Source organism: Papaver somniferum, chromosome 1, assembly GCF_003573695.1.
Source record: "Papaver somniferum cultivar HN1 chromosome 1, ASM357369v1, whole genome shotgun sequence".
Classification (NCBI taxonomy): Eukaryota; Viridiplantae; Streptophyta; class Magnoliopsida; order Ranunculales; family Papaveraceae; genus Papaver; species Papaver somniferum.
Window position 1 is genome coordinate 190,838,377 of NC_039358.1, and position 15,701 is coordinate 190,854,077.

The following is a 15,701-nucleotide window of genomic DNA, read 5'->3' on the forward strand; positions in this document are numbered from 1 at the left end:
GACCAGAGATATAATAATAAAATAATGAGGAATCATGAGGAGTGGGACCGGCCACGACTAGGGCATAGACGGCCGTCTAGTAGACACGGTCCCACGACACCTTTCCTAATTTTATATTACTTCCTTGATGCGAAGGAAACACCATGAAACTGAGGATTTTCCTTAAAACGAAAGATATTTGTTCAAATAAAGGAATTTTCATGAGATAAAGGAAAATAATAAAATATGATAAAATATAGAATTAGGCTTGGGACTGGCCACGGCACGACCGGCCGGCCGGTGGGTCCAGTCCCCCAGCGCCTTGATTAATATTTTATTATTTATTATTTTGGTCCTATTTTGCATAGGTTCATCGTTCCTTCGTGTTTTGGAATGCTCGTTCGTGCATTCAGGTGCTCGTTAGTGCATTATTGCTGAGTAAACTTGCACGATTTTGGTTGGGGCTTACTCGATAGTGCTCAAATGCCCGTGTGTTGAATATTTATTACTAACCCATGGAATTCTGCTGGGAAGAACCATGGATTGAAGTAACGAAATATTATGAAAAACGTAGAATATTTTCCAGGGATTCAGTTAATGAACCTAATGATTTATGAATAATTAATTGATGGCTCTATACTAGTACGATCGTCTAGGAGCATTAATTATCAGGAATTGAGCGATGCGAGCTTGTTGAAGCGTCATATTTCTTTTATATAGTCAGGAAAAACATTGTTACATACTGAAGACGTTATTGCTCTATACTAGCAGGCAAGCTGTCTAGGAGCCGTCCAATCTTTCGATTTTATATAGAAGTAATTACTGAGATTACTCAGTATTCATGAGATATGTCGTTGCCTCAGCTGAGAGACTACATATCTACATACACTCTGAGAGACAGTATTCTCAGTCAGAGATTCTTGTGGCATGATCTTTCATGCTTCGATGAGAGACATGAGCCTCAATACTCATCTGATTGTTAAATCATGAGCACGTATAATTATGGTTTTATGATTTTAGCCCTTGTCGAAAATCCACCATCTACAATCACTAACATTGACAAACATGCTTGAGATAGCAACGCATGCGAGTTCGACCGAGCAGTGCTCTAACAATCAAAATAAATAAATAAACTTTTGTAGCTCCTATTCCACATGCCTAATCTTCAACATTACTTGAAATCTTCGTCACTTCCAAGTCCTCCAATGATCCAAAGGTTGTAAGTTCAGTATCATCGTTGTTGAAAATCCGTTACTATAACAATGAGTAAACAAGAATTCTCAATCATTGTTATACAGTGTCATAGTATCATTATACAACATCAAAATTCAATTGTATCACAACTTTGACAACAATACTATGGTGATATGTATCACTCCCCCTTAGTCAATACTCCATCTCACATGGAAACCACTCCCCCTTACATAATGATCCGAAAACCATATGTATTTGTAGTGTGAAATACATATTAATTCTCCCCCTTTTTGTCAATAAAATTGGCAAAGGTACGAAAACGGGATCCTAATGAAATTTCAAAAAGAGACATTTCATGACCAAAAGAAAGCACATATCAACTTATTTAGATGCAATCATATAGCCGAAGCTAAATGCTTTCACCAAGGAGTTTATAAAGATACAAGATAACCCCTATAATATTCCACAGCCGCACTCCCCACAAAGATTTTGCAATTAAGAACTCTCCCCCATAATATGTCATTCCCGAAAGAACAACAAGAGCGACCTTAATTTCAAAATAAAAGAAGGATTTCTTTGGACATAACAAATCACATACGAGTATGAATTTGAATCCAAAAATACTCAATTAAATTAACCACAAGAGAACCCATGATTAATTTAATCGGAAATATACAATCAAATTTACCACAAAAGTGATTAATTTAATTGGCAATGCTCGACATAAGAGATTTTACGGAGCCTCACAGTATAAACATAAAATTATGGATCAGGGAAGATCAATACTGCGGAATACACAAGGATTCATTCTATTTTCCATCACTATTCGCACAATGACATATAATAGACATAATCCTTGTAAACAAAAGATTTTAACCTATCTTCCGTCAATAAATGACATAATAGGCTTAACTTTTGTGATGTCAAAAGCTCATTCATTCTTTTATCAATACATGCATATCAACATATGAAAGACTTAACTTTTGACAAGGTATGGGACAATCATAGTTCACTGACGCAAACACACATATCCCATAACCAAATGCAATATATAAAACCATAAAGATTAATACTGCAAAAATCATCTTCAAAACAATTTTAGAATTTAAACAAATAAACCTAAAAACATGAATATGAAAACGTTGGACATAGCTATGTGTAATCACAATAATGTCTATTCCAAACTCTAGTTATTCTTCTAAACAAAACAAGAAAATAGAAGATTTACTAGACATTAAGACCTTTTAAGAATTCTTTATCGTCCCTGAATTCCTTGTCGTCAACAACCATTGGGACATAAGTTTCATGAAGATATGAGTTAATATCAATAAACCTTCTTGACTGATGTCGAACCAGGGCCTTCTGAATCTCATGAGTCTTAAACACAAAAGCCTTTATTTGTTGAATCTCCTTTTTCAACTCCTTGAACACTTCAAGAACATCTGAAAACTTCTGAGAATTTGAAGGAACAACTCTAGGCTTCCTCACATTCCTTATTTTTCTTTTCAATGTCGGAGCTAACGGAGATTTCTCTTTTTCCTTCATGATTGATGGCTTGACGATCATATTAACATCTTTTCCATCAGAAGAAATGATACTTGGAGTATCCATAAACGTATGGGTTTGTGAGAGGAAATCACAATCTCAACAAGTGGTCTTAGGATAAAAAGAGGTTTCAAGGAAGGAAAAAGGAATGTAGGGTTAACCTTTAACAGGTTCGTGCACGCACAATTCTGAACCCTAAAGAGAGTAGAATTGTTGAGAATAACCCTCCTTTATTGATAGACAGGGATTCCAAAAACAAAACTAAGAAAAGAAGAGAGAAACCTTTTCCTAAAGCCTTAGAGGTACATAATCTTTTCTATTTTGATTAGGCACATGAGACAAGATTTACAAATCAACACAATCAAGTTGCGTTGCGGTGAACAACAATTTGTCCACCATTTTCCTCTTGAGAGAAATCCACATACCTTTGTCTATCAAAACAATTTGACCATACTTTTTTCTATAATGCTCTTGTTTTATCCTTGGAAACTAACTTCTTAGACGAAGATAAAATCTTATATACCTCAGCGGTCTTCTGAGCAAGTTTAAGCTTATTTGCTAATCGATTTGCTCTTCGTTGAAGTTTGTTGACATGCCTCAATTTGTGTTTGTACTTGTAACACTTTGATAGTTCATGACCCTTTAGAGAACAATATGAGCACGTCAATCTTGGATAAAATTCAGGCATGTGAGATGTGCAAGCATCTAGACACATAGTGGAACCTGAAACATCACATATAGAGTTTCCAAAGACAGGGTCAATTTTTTCTTCCAGATTGGTTGAGTTTTCTTCTGAAAGAATATCAAGATTAATGTATGTATTGCTAAAATTATCAAAATCAATATTTTCACCAAGAAGTGCAACACTTGATTTCTCGTCTTCATTAGAATCACAGCTGTCAGACATTTCATCAAGAGTTGCAGCAAGACCTTTGTTCCCAATGTATATTCTACGATTTGGGCACTCGTTTGTAAAATGACCAAATCCCTTACACTTAAAGCACCGAGGCATATCCTCGTCATCAGTTTCATTTGTGTCCATGTTTTTAAGAGGAATACGATTATGAGGTTTGACTAATGCTTTAGGCTTATCTCTGGAGAACCGTTTACTTCTCTTTAACAGAAGATGCCTAAACTATCTTGTGATCATCGAGAGCGATTTGTCAAGATCTTCATCTGATTAATCAGTCTCAGAGTGATCGTCTTCAGAGATATACACTTTTTTACTTTTATCAAGTAATTTTGTGTCTTTTAATGCTTTGAATGCAACATCCTTAGATTTGGATGAATGCTCGTGATCAAAGATCTTTAGCTTCCCAACCAGCGTATTTCTGGAGAGATTATCAAGGTTATTTGCCTCAACGATGGCATGCTTCTTTGAGTCGTACCTAGATGGCAGTGATCTGAGAATTTTCATCACAATGTCCTTTTCAGGAATAATCTTACCCAATGCAAAAGATGCATTAACAATTTCAGACACTTTGAGATTAAACTCATCAAATGAATCTTCATCTGCCATACAAAGGTTTTCCCAATCGGAGTTAAAGTTTTTAAGCCTAGCTTCCTTTTCACTGGTATTACCTTCGAATACGGTTTCTAAGATATCCCACGCATCTTTAGACCTAGTATTGGCATGTATGATGGCATTCAAACCGTCGGAATTTTGCTTTGCAACAAGTATCTCGGCAGGGATGTATTCACCAATGATCTTGGGAACGTTTACATTTCCTACTGCCACAACGTGAGCATCAAAGCCATTAACTACATATACCCATGATTGAAAATCACGTGCTTGAAGAAAAGCTCGAATAACAATTTTCCACCATAAGTAATTAGAGCCATCGAAGACTGGTGGTACCTTAATAGAGATAGCACCTCTATCCATAGAGTCAGATCGCTACAAATACAAACTTGTAAGGTCTTGAACGTGTTTGCCTGCCCTGATACCAATTGAAAAAGCGGGGGTACAACAACCTCACCCAATATTTCGATTAGCAATCTATATGGACTGACTCCAATATACTTTCAAGAGAATCAACTAGACTCAATCTTAATAAGGTATATCAAAGAGTTATAATATCTCTATTTCAAAATGTAATCAGCAAATCCAACAAATAGAAATCCGTCAGCCTGATTATTATGTGAAATAACTTGAAAGGTACTAAAGACCAATGTTCAAGTGTCAATCAATGTAAATCAACAACCAAAGGTTGGATATTCTAATTGATTGATCTTAACGCATAACCTGTGATATTTCAATTATATAACAAAATATAATGCGGAAAAGAAATAACACAGACACCATAATTTTGTTAACGAGGAAACCGCAAATGCAGAAAAACCCCAGAACCTAGTCCAGATTGAACACACACTGTATTAAGCCGCTAAAGACACTAGCCTAATAGAAACTAACATCGAACTGGACTGTAGTTGAACCCCAATCAATATCACACTGATCCAAGGTACAGTTGCGCTCCTTACGTCTCCGATCCCAGAAGGACAGTACGCACTTGATTCCCTTAGCTGATCTCACCCACAACTAAGAGTTGCTACGACCCAAAGTCGAAGACTTTAATAAACAAATTTGTATCACACGGAAAAGTCTACGATAATAGATAAATCTGTCTCCCACAGAAATACCTACAAGTTTTTGTTCCGTCTTTTGATAAATCAAGGTGAACAGGAACCAATTGATAACCCGGACTTATATTCCCGAAGAACAGCCTAGAATTATCAATCACCTCAAAATAATCTTAATCGACGCGGCGAAAGAAGATATTGTGGAATCACAAACGATGAGACGAAGATGTTTGTGACTACTTTTATATCTTACCTATCTGAGATATTAATCTCAAGCCAATCGTTACGATTGTACTCAACACGATAGAATCAGCAAGATCAGATCACACAACTACAAGAAAGTAGTATCGGTCTGGCTTCACAATCCCAATGAAGTCTTCAAGTCGTTAACCTACAGGGTCTCGAGAAGAAACCTAAGGTTAAAGGAGAATCGACCCTAGCTTATACAACTAGTATCACACAGGAGGTGTGGGGATTAGGTTTCCGAGTTGCTAGAGTTCTCCCTTATATAGTCTTTCAAATCAGGGTTTGCAATAAATGTTAGCTTAGTAACAAAGCATTCAATATTCACCGTCAGATGAAAACCTGATTAGATTCAAGATAATATCTTTCAACCGTTGGATCGAAAACTTATCTTGTTACACACAAATGAAATGCACGATTTTAGGTTTGTGTAACCGTACCGAAACATGTGCATTTGTTGGTTCAACAATACTTAACCAAATGGTTAGCCATATGAGCACTTTCATATCAACCATATTCTTCTTCACCATAACTAGTTCAAATGACTCAAATGAACTAGTTATAGAGTTGTTCAATTGTATAAATCTTATAGAAGTACAAGACACAATTTAAGCAAAAACGATTTGATTCACTCGAATCGATTCATGAACTTTATAGCCACGGGTTGCAAATTGCATTCCTTAGTTAATATAAATATAAGTTCACAAAAATCGTCTTTAGATATAACCAACTCAAGTACACGAACTTAGTTCGCGGACTTAAGTTCCCGGAAGGAGTTCACAAACTCCAGCTGATTTTCTCGGGATGAGAACCTCCGCCAGTACGCAGACTGGGTTCGCGGACTGAGTTCACATCTCTTGTTACGCTTTTCCTGATCAACAAAGTACGCATACTTTGGTTTAAGGAATAAGGACTTATTCATATATGTGTTTCCACACAATGCTTATATCCAACAATGGTTATATAATCTAAACTCTCATTTCAATCATTGAAACATTCTTAGAGGACGTTATATAGTTGTTATTCACAAACCATTTTTCATCAAAGCCATTTTCAAAGTGATTGAAACATAACATGACTTTTTTCACTAGGTAAAGATGAACTTGGCCAAAGCGAAAGCTTACCAACACGTATTTCGAGAAATAGATAAGCGAGATAAACTCGACTCAAAATAGCAAATGTGAATAATCAAAGTATATATATCAAAACGACTTTTGTCTCAAGATAGGAGATAGAGTAGATACACTCTTGAGTGATAGATAAGTTCAAGTCTCTACATACCTTTTTTTCGATGAAGTTCCACCAGTTCCTTGAGTAGTTCTCCGTCTTGTATAATGATTTCCATGGAGTTCTTGAGCTCAACTACACTTTCTATCCTAGTCCGAGATTTAGCTGTAGTAGACTAGAAATCAAAACTTATAGTTTTGATCACTAACATTGACAAACATGCTTGAGATAGCAACGCATGCGAGTTCGACCGAGCAGTGCTCTAACAGATAGATCTAAGGACCTAACAAAGGAGTTTATTGGGATAAACGGAAGAGGCTTTTGTCAAACTCATATCACTTGGTTGAAAAGAGTTGTTACCGAACATATTTATTGTTCCTTTACTGTTTGGAATACGAACCAAAGGAATTGTTCCAAGTGCGTGACTTATTGCAAGTTGGAGGCGCAGGGATATAGACGAAACTAGGAGAAATATAGGTCTAGGTTGATTTAGATTTTGTATAACGGCTTAATCCTGAGAGTATTCAATTCTGGATAAGGTCCCAGGGTTTTTCTGCATTTACGGTTTCCTCGTTAACAAAATCTTGTTGTGTCTTTTAATTTTCTATTTCCGAAATTATAATTATTTTATTATAATTAGAAGTAAAATACACAAACGTTAATTCCTATTTACTTGATAGCAATCCTATTGTGTTTGGTTAAGTCTGAGCCTTTTATCAAGTAAACATACTTCGTTGTTGTATTGTCTTGATCTTGTATCCATATTCAATCACACAAGTTATCTTGTTGTCGTATTATTTCGATCTCGTATCCATAGACGATCACACGAAGTGTGAACCGATTAGTTGTATTGTCTCGACTCGGTCCATAAACAATCACTTTTCGAGAACGGTCTTATAGGTGGAAAAGTTTTAGATTGAGGTATATTTGGGTACCCTCGTCTTTTCAATTGGTATCAGAGCAGGCAAACACGAAAAGATCTAACAATCTGTGTTTGGTGCGATCCAACCTATAAGAAATTGAATCTATGACAGATTCAGTTAGCGTGTTTGCAGGATTAGATGACTCAAAGCTGTTTGAATCAAAAACAAACAATGAAATTGTTGAGTCTCTTTGATCCAAAGAATTTTGGACATTCGACGAATGTCGCTTATACCTTAATCTCATTAAAGATGCTTCTAGCAAAATCAACAGAAAATTATCAGAATTTGCTGATATGGAAAGGAAACTTTCTGACTTGAAAAATGAGATTAAGATATATGAACAAAAGGAAGATGAGTCACTATCTAAATCACTCAAGATTCTTGAGGACTCTTGTAGAGTTCAAAATGAGGTTGATGAGTTTCTCAAAGAACTGGACAACTCAAAGAAAACTAATAATTCAAAAGGAAATCATCTCATTCATGAGTATTTGATGAATTATACATCAGAAGAAATTGATATCTATCAAGAAGACACTTTCTATAACTCTTCAGAAGAACTTTCTCTTGAAAGTTATAATGTCTCAGATATAAATTGTGAGCCTACTAAAACTGGTCTTGACTTATCCAGTGAAACATCATTAACATATAACTTCATGTCAATACCAAGAATGTCCAAATTGTCAAGACCTGGACAATTTGATATTGGTCAAAAGACCAATTTTTGGTTATCCTTTATCAAGTTTCGGTACTTGGTGTTTGGTCCTATTCGGATCCGGATCCACATCCGAATACAAGATAGTTTTGGTGATAAAAATAAAGAAAGGTGGGAATACTTTTTCCTCTATCTTCTTCGCTCACATAGAGAACTCTACAGCGAACAAGGGTTCGAAAATTCTTCACTTGTGATTTTTGCATGTTCGACTCAAGTGAAATTTTTTGCTTCAATCAATCCTAAGTTGCAACAAGAACAAAGGGTTTCTATCAAATCGTTCCAATTCAACTCAAGCAAGGAGAATCAACACTCAACAGGAAATATCGATTGTAAGTGGGTTTCTACTATTTTTGTTGATTCAATGGCTAATAGGAGTAGAATGAATTTCAATATTGGAGAAAGCTCAAATAGGAATAATATGCTCTACACAACAAGGAATATTGATTATGGAAACATGCCTAGTCTCACCTATGATGTTAGTTCTCAAAATTATTTTTTGAATAATGAATGCCTTATGAAATTCGGTTCAATCAAAGAACCCATCATGGAAATGATTTTTGTCAAAGTTTCGGATAGAAATTATATGAACTTTGTGAAAAATCACGAACGGGGTATTATCCATGAAAGCTCATTCAAGGCTACTCCAGACCTTATAAATCTTTTTTACGCTAACATGCAAGGGATGAATTTTGAAGGATGTAAGTTCCGTACAATGAATGGGTAACAAGATCATTTGAGGTTAACAAACAAGTGATTTCAAAATTGATTCTATATCCGTACCTGAATACCTTCTTGCCATGTTCGGATGAAAGGTATAGAGTTGATAACAATACTATCTCGTCAGTAATTGGTGGAGCATGGTCAGGTAACTCTTTTCTTATTCACAACATTGAATTTCATCTCAAAGTTTTTGGAAACTAGCTTGTGCAAACCTGAGTCCTAGCAATATGCATAAGACTAAGTGGACGAGAGATGTTGCTGAACTTGTATATCATCTTGTTAGAGGAATCAAAACCTTTGATTTCTGTGGTTTAATGATCAGACAAATGTTCATAATTCGAAAAGGTAAAAGAAGAACTCCTAGTTTTGCTTGTTTGATTACAAGAATGTGCAGCTCGTTTGGAATTGTCTGGCCGAACGCCAGGGAAAAATTCCAAATAAATTAGGATAAGGAATTCTCAACAAAATGAGAGGATAAGTTTTCAATGCTCCTCCTCCTATAAGAGTTGAATGAGATCCACAAAATCTTAAGAGAAGACTATAGAGGAAGAATGACTGTATTGTCGATCTGATTGATCATGTTACAAACATATATCCAGATCTTACTGAAGCCTTGAGTGGCATCTCAAACAAGTATCAAGATACTTCTTTGGAAGAAGATACTGATCTGGACATCTCGGATTAGTTTCTGCAACTGTTGTTGTATAATATTATGTATATTACTATAGGTTTGTTTGGCAAACAATCTTTAATACTGTATGCTTGTTAAGAACCTTTGTGTAATAGTAAAATGCTTTATGCTTTCAATGCAGTCTATCCGTGCTTCTCTTGGTTTAGTTTACATAGCTTGTGCTTGAATGCTTTATATTATTGTTATGTATGTTTATGGGATTTTTTGATTTCGGTTTTCATAAGCTTAATATTCGATATCATATGTGTGAACCCTTATGGTTTGGGTGACTTTTTGATTTAGCGGGATTAAGTTCTAGCCCATGTTGGTAGGCTTTATCATAGGATCATGAGGGGTCCTATTGAAACTAATATGTTAAAAGGAACAATATGTTGAATCATTTTGGGTTTAGCATAAAAGCATATGTGTTTCGAGGTTTCAACTTTTGCATTACATAAGTTAAAATCGGTTTTCAACCTTTCTCTGGTAAAGGTTGGTTGTTGTTGTTCTTTTGTCTTGCAAGAGGATGACAATATAGTGATATTTTGGTATCAATTATCCCTGGGAATATGCAAACATTATTAGAGAAGAGGATGCGAAATTTGAGGTAACAACTTTGTTAGTTAATCGTTTTCCTATTTAAGAAAAGCCTGACTTTATTGCATATATTTATTGCTTTTGCTTAATGTTAGAGCACTGCTCGGTCGAACTCGCATGCGTTGCTATCTCAAGCATGTTTGTCAATGTTAGTGATCAAAACTATAAGTCTTGATTTCTAGTCTACTATAGCTAAGTCTCAGACTAGGATAAAAAGTATAGTTGAGCTCAATAACTCCATGGCAATCATCATACAAGACGAAGAACTACTCAAGGAACTGGTGGAACTTCATCGACTAAAAGGTATGTGGAGACTTGAATTTATCTATCACTCAAAAGTCTATGTACTCTATCTCCAATCATGAGACAAAATTCTTTTTGTTATATAGACTTTGATTATACACATTTGTTATTTCGAGCCGAGTTTATCTCGCTTATCTATTTCTCGAAATATGTGTTGGTAAGCTTTCGCTTTGGCCAAGTTCATCTTTACCTAGTGACGAAAGTCATGTATGTTTCAATCACTTTGAAAATGGCTTTGACGAAAAATGGTTTGTGAATAACAACTATATAACGTCCTCTAAGAATGTTTCAATGATTGAAATGAGAGTTTAGATTATATAACCATTGTTGAATATAAGCATTGTATATATGTATAAGTCCTTATTCCGTAAACCAAAGTATGCGTTCTTTGTTGATCATGAAAACCGGAACAAGAGGTGTGAACTCAGTCCGCGAACTCAGTCTGTGAACCCAGTCCGCGTACTGGCGGAGGTTCTCATCCCAAGAAAATCTGCTGGAGTTTGTGAACTCCTTCCGGGAACTTAAGTCCGCGAACTAAGTCCGCGTACTTGATTTGGTTATATCTAAAGACGATTATTTGTGAACTTATATTTATATTAACTAAGGAATGCAATTTGCAAACCGTGGCTATAAAGTTCATGAACCGATTCGAGAGAATCAAATAGTTTTTGCTTCAACTGTGTCTTGTATACTTCTATAAGATTTATACAATTAAACAACTCTCTAACTAGTTCATTTGAGTCATTTGAACTAGTTATGATGAAGAAGAATATGGTTGATATGAAAGTGCTCATATGGCTAACCATTTGGTTAACTATTGCTGAACCAACAAATGTACATGTTTGGGTACGGTTACACAAACCTAAAATCGTGCATTTAATTTGTGTGTAACAAGCTAAGTTTTCGATCCAACGGTTGAAAGATATTATCTTGAATCTAATCAGGTTTTCATCTAACGATGAATATTGAATGCTTTGTTACTAAGCTAACATTGATTGCAAACCCTGATTTGAAAGACTATATAAGGGAGAACTCTAGCAACTGGGAAACTTAATCCCCACACCTCCTGTGTGATACTAGTTGTATAAGCTAGAGTCGATTCTCCTTTAACCTTAGGTTTCTTCTCGAGACCCTGTAGGTTAACGACTTGAAGACTTCATTGGGATTGTGAAGCCAGACCGATACTACTTTCTTGTAGTTGTGTGATCTGATCTTGTTGATTCTATCGTGTTGAGTACAATCGTAACGATTGGCTTGAGATTAATATCTCCGATAGGCAAGATATAAAAGTAGTTACAAACATATTCGTCTCATCGTTTGTGATTCTACAATATCTTCTTTTGCCACGTCGATTAAGATTATTGTGAGGTGATTGATAATTCTAGGTTGTTCTTCGGGAATATAAGTCTGGTTTATCAATTGGTTCATGTTCACCTTGATTTATCAAAAGACGGAACAAAAACTTGTAGGTATTTCTGTGGGAGACAAATTTATCTATTATCGTAGACTTTTTTGTGTGATACAGATTTGTTTATTAAAGTCTTCGACTTTGGGTCGTAGCAACTCTTAGTTGTGGGTGAGATCATCAAAGGGAATCAAGTGCGTAGTATCCTGCTGGGATCAGAGACGTAAGGAGCGCAACTGTACCTTGGATCAGTGTGAGATTGATTGGGGTTCAACTACAATCCAGACCGAAATTAGTTTGTAGTAGGCTAGTGTCTGTAGCGGCTTAATACAGTGTTTGTTCAATCTGGACTAGGTCCCGGGGTTTTTCTGCATTTGTGGTTTCCTCGTTAACAAAATTATGGTGTCTGTGTTATTTCTTTTCCGCATTATATTTTGTTATATAATTGAAATATCACAGGTTGTGCGTTAAGATCAATCAATTAGAATATCCAACCTTTGGTCGTTGATTTACATTTATTGACACTTGAACATTGGTCTTTGGTACCGTTCAAGTTATTTCACATAATAATCAGGCTCACGGATTTCTATCTGTTCGATTTGCTGATTACATTGTGAAATAGAGATATTATAACTCTTTGATATACTTTATTAAGATTGAGTCTAGTTGATTCTCTTGGAAGTATATTGGAGTTAGTCCATACAGATTGCTAATCGAAATATTGGGTGAGGTTGTTGTACCCCCACTTTTTCAATTGGTATCAGTGCAGGCAAATACGTTTAAAGACCTTACAAGTCTGTGTTTGTAGGATCTGACTTTATGGACAGTAAAGTCTCTAGAAATGCTTCACCTGGTTTAAAAACCAATCGTAGAAGAAGTTCTAATAAACTGGTTATTCTCCAGAAAAGGTTGGATGAACAAATCCGGATCAACTTTGATCTTGTTGCAAAAATTGAAATACTTAAGGATTTGAAATCTATCAAAATTCCCTTGATGGATCTAAATAACTCCAGTTATTCCTCTCTGAAGAACAGTCGTAAGTCAGATGATAAACAACGTTCATATGTTGTGAAAGCTGATATGACTCAGAACTTCTCAGAAGAACTTAAAGGTGTTGGCCCATGTTTGTTTTGTGATTCCTCCAATCACTTTCAACATACTTGTACGTCCTTCCAAAAGAGTCTGAAAGTTGCAAGTAATCTTCATAAGAAAACTAAACAACTTATTGCCTCCCCAAAAGGACGTACAAAACTATCAGGAAACCCTAAACAGGAAAGTACTAATAGTATGTGAGCTTTTGCTTTAAAATCAACATCACCCTTTCAATGGTTTCTTGACAGTAGATGTAGTAGACATATGACAGGTGATCTCGCATGGTTTGTTTCTTCAAACGACTATGAAGGAGGACCAATAACATTTGGAGATGAGAGTTGTTGCTACATAAGAAAGAAGGGGAAGATCAAACTACCCGGCGTACCTGAAATCCATGATGTAGTATACGTAAAAGTTATGACTGCAAATCTTCTTTCTATTAGTCAAATTTATGACAAAGGCCATCGAGTTGTCTTCAATGCAAATGGATGTGACATTGTAGACAAAACTGGGAAAGTAATTTTTCAGGGAACTCGTGGTAAAAACAACTGTTATCTTCTGGATACTCAATTCATCAATTGTTGCAATTTGACTAAGGTGGAATCTACACATCTTTGGCATGAGCGTTTTGGTCACATCAACTATCGTATTCTAACTAAGATCATTAACAAAGAACTTGTTAAAGGCGTTCCCAAAATCAATGCAAAGATTGAAGGTGTATGTGGTGCCTGTCAAAAGGGTACACAAACGAAAGTTCACCATAAATCATCTCGAGATATTCTCACTAAATCTCCACTTGATTTAATTCATATGGATCTCTTCGGACCAATTCAACAACCCACGGTTGCTGGTAAGAAGTATGCTTTGGTTATGGTAGATGATTACACCAGGTTCACTTGGGTTGCGTTCCTATCTCATAAGAATGAAACCCTTGACGAATTCAAGATTATTGTTAATAGAATCCATAACGAACAAGGTCGCAAACTAAATAAAATTAGAAGCGACCGTGGAACTGAATTCAAGGACACTAAGGTGTTTGAATTTTGTGACGAACTGGGAATTATTAAACAATATTCTCCACCCATTACTCCTCAAGCTAATGGAGTTGCAGAAAGAAAAAACAGAAACATTCAGGAAATGGCCAGGGTAATGCTCCATAAAAAAAACTTACCTTTAAGGTTTTGGGGAGAAGCTGTCTTCACAGCATGCTATTTGATCAACCGTGTCTATCTACGGTCTAAAACCCTAAACACTTCTTATGAGTTGTGGTACGGTAGAAAACCCAACTTGCACTATCTCAGAGTGTTCGGTAGTAAGTGTTATATTCTAAAAGATCGAGAACAGGGAGGGAAATTTGATACCAAAAGTGATGAGGTATCTTCCTTGGATATGCTTCTGATAGTCGTGGTTTTCGAGTGTTTAATCTCAGAACCCAAGTCATGATGGAATCTACTAATGTTATCATCGATGATATTAGTAATTTTCATCATGATAATCCTCCTGCTGAATTTCCTCCAACTGAGACAATTGAGAAAGTCAAAGAAATACGAAAATCAGTTGAAGTCATCCCAACTGTTATTGATCCTGATATTTCTAGTGACGAGGAGAAGAGCACTGATCAGGATACTCTTGACGAACAAGAACGTGTCCCTCCATGACACCTCTGGGATCAAAGGAATCATGATCCCAACAGTATTATTTGGGGAAGAGATTCTACAGCTAAGACTAGAGGACAACTTCAAAATATTTGCATTTTTGGTTGTTATCTGTCATAAGTAGAACCAAGAAGTATTGATGAGGCTCTTAGCGATCCCTTTTGGGTGAATGCAATGCATGAAGAGTTAAATCAATTTCAAAGACAAGACGTGCGGGAACTTGTACCTTGTCCCTCCAATATTAATATTTTTGGTACGAAATGGATATTCAAGAATAAGTCTGATGAATTTGGCACAATTGTCAGGAACAAAGCCAGACTTGTCGCTCAAGGATATTCACAGATTGAAGGTATCGACTTTTACGAAACCTTTGCTCTTAGGACACGCCTTGAGTCCATTAGACTTTTATTAGCTCATGCTTGTTTTCTTAAGGTTAATCTGTTCCAAATGGATAATAATACGCATTCCTAAATGGAATTTTAAAGGAGGAAGTCTATGTCGCTCAACCTAAAGGCTTTGAAAACCTTGATTTCCCATATCATGTTCTTAAGCTCAAAAAGGCATTATATGGGTTAAAACAAGCACCTAGAGTTTGGTTTGAAAAACTTACCACTTATCTTATTAGGAAAGGTTTTTCAAGAGGCGGAGCTGATAAAACCTTGTTTACCAAATGGAGTGGGAAAGATGTTGTCATTGCTCAAGTCTATGTAGATGATATCATCTATGGTTCAACTTCTGAGAAGCTTGCAAAGGATTTCCAAGTTTCACTTGCTAAAGAATTTGAAATGAGCAATGTTGGTGAATTGAAGATCTTCTTAGGATTATAAGTTCAACAACATAAGGATGAAATTTACTT